Source organism: Vigna unguiculata, chromosome 6 (assembly GCF_037176805.1).
Source record: "Vigna unguiculata cultivar grain cowpea cultivar isolate G323 ecotype 2 chromosome 6, ASM3717680v1, whole genome shotgun sequence".
Classification (NCBI taxonomy): domain Eukaryota; kingdom Viridiplantae; phylum Streptophyta; class Magnoliopsida; order Fabales; family Fabaceae; genus Vigna; species Vigna unguiculata.
In genome coordinates this window covers 1283033-1285532 of record NC_140797.1, presented here as the reverse complement: position 1 = coordinate 1285532, position 2500 = coordinate 1283033, and positions in this window count along the sequence as shown.

The following is a 2500-nucleotide window of genomic DNA, read 5'->3' as shown; positions in this document are numbered from 1 at the left end:
GTTTGGCCTAGTTCACTCTTTTCCAGTGTCATCCCCCCAAGTTGCCTTGTTCGCAGTTTGGCCTAGTTCACTCTTTTCCAGTGTCATCCCCCCAAGTTGTCGTTGCCAACAACCCAAGAGTCCATAGTATTCGGAGTTCTAGCGGGGCCTCCCCTTGCTTCCAACAACCCAAGAGTCCATAGTATTCGGAGTTCTAGCGGGGCCTCCCCTTGCTTCCAACAACCCAAGAGTCCGTAGTATTCGGAGTTCTAGCGGGACCTCCCCTTGCTTCCAACAACCCAAGAGTCCATAGTATTCGGAGTTCTAGCGGGGCCTCCCCTTGCTTCCAACAACCCAAGAGTCCGTAGTATTCGGAGTTCTAGCGGGGCCTCCCGTTGCTTCCAACAACCCAAGAGTCCATAGTATTCGGAGTTCTCGCGTGGCCTCCCATTGATTCAAACAACCCAAAAGTCCATCTTCTTCGCAGTTCAACATCGCCTCCCTCGTTTCCAACAGGCCCAAAGGTCGTCTTCTTCGCAGATCCACGAAGAGCTCATCACGATTTGCCACATTCCATTTCCCACGGGTTGTCAACAACACTTTCTCACACTTCCCGCAATCGAGTACGTGCATGACATGCCAAAGCACATCTTATTTGCCTTCCATCGCACTCAAGACGACGGGTTGTGGAAGAACGATATTGCTCACAACAAGTTCAAGGACAACGTCTCAATCAAGGGACACAACCGAATTATGTTAACTGGGTCGCTAAAGTAAACCCGAGTTCATATAATGCACCGCATCCAAAAGAACTAGCCACAACACGTGCATCACTGAGATGTTTCACTAGATGGAACACGTGCGTGACATTAGGATCCTCCAACACCTCTTCGTGATGGAAAGATAGAATTCGAAGCAACCACAGAAGTACCGTCTAGTGGGTAGGCAACACAGGGACTGATCAACCAATATCACCCAAGGCAACGGGTGAAAATGGAAGAGATGCATGCTTGACCGTTCGATACGCAAGGCATGGAGCCAGCCAGCAAGTGCATCTCGATTACAACTCACACACCCTCACGTTCGCAAGACACCACACCACAAGACGGTCCACCCCCCACCTACCATGGGCAAGCAAGCAAATGGAAACATCAAGTGACGCATGGTCAAGCATCGCTAGGCATGAAAATAACTTTCCACAATATCCGAGGGACTAGCTGCCGAGCTAACCAACGATCAGTGACGACCGTGTGTTGGTATTAATAAAGCTCAACAACTATGAAGAGGCTAGTTGTGCCATGATAAACATGCTAACGCACGCACCACGTGAGGGGGGAGGCCTCATCAAGCTCCCTTTAAAACCTGCCAGTGTGGAGCTGGCCGGCTCAAGGAGCACTCCCCCCCTATAAGAGGTTAATATGCAAAAGGCAAAATTGTACAAGTAGATACACTTTTTTTGAGCAGACATAAGTCCATATCTCGGGCTACACTTCGAATTTTGATGCGATTTTTTGCAGTAATTCGTAGAATAATGGTATCTCCTTGCTCACCAAATTTCATAATTTTTCTCGAAGGGGAACTATTTTTTTTATTTTTTTTACTTACCGGGTATGTGTAAAATCGGGAAAAATAGAAAAGCACATGTAGACTTCGAATTTCGACCTCATTTTTTCCAGTCCACCACTAAACAATATCAGGAACCTCCCCACAAAATTTCATTCAGTTTGGCCAAGGTCTTAAATTTGACAAATTTTGGCACCAAGCTATCTAGTCGCGGTGCACCGACCAACTTGGCCAAGTGCAAAATGCATCCAATTCAAAACTTTTGTGCACCAACACTTTTACAGTACTCATTTGGGGACATTTGGAGGCCTTTCCAACCCTCACATCTCAAAAACCACGAATTTCATTTTTTCACAAAACTCCCCACCAAGCCTTCTAGCTATGCCGCGGTGCACCGCCAACATTGGCCATGTGCAAAACCCTCCGAACTCAAAACTTTCGTGCACCAAGAATTTCATGGTATTCATTTGGGGACATTTGGAGGCCTTTCCAACCCTCACATCTCAAAAACCACGAATTTCATTTTTTCACAAAACTCCCCACCAAGCCTTCTAGCTATGCCGCGGTGCACCGCCAACATTGGCCATGTGCAAAACCCTCCGAACTCAAAACTTTCGTGCACCAAGAATTTCATGGTATTCATTTGGGGGCATTTGGAGGCCTTTCCAACCCTCACATCTCAAAAACCACGAATTTCATTTTTTCACAAATCTCCCCACCAAGCCATTTAGCTATGCCGTGGTGCACCGCCAACCTTGCCCATGTGCAAAACCCAACCAACTCAAAACTTTCGTGCACCAAGACTTTCATGGTATTCATTTGGGGGCATTTGGAGGCCATTCCAACCCTCACATCTCAAAAACCACGAATTTCATTTTTTCACAAAACTCCCCACCAAGCCATTTAGCTATGCCGTGGTGCACCGCCAACCTTGCCCATGTGCAAAACCCAACCAACT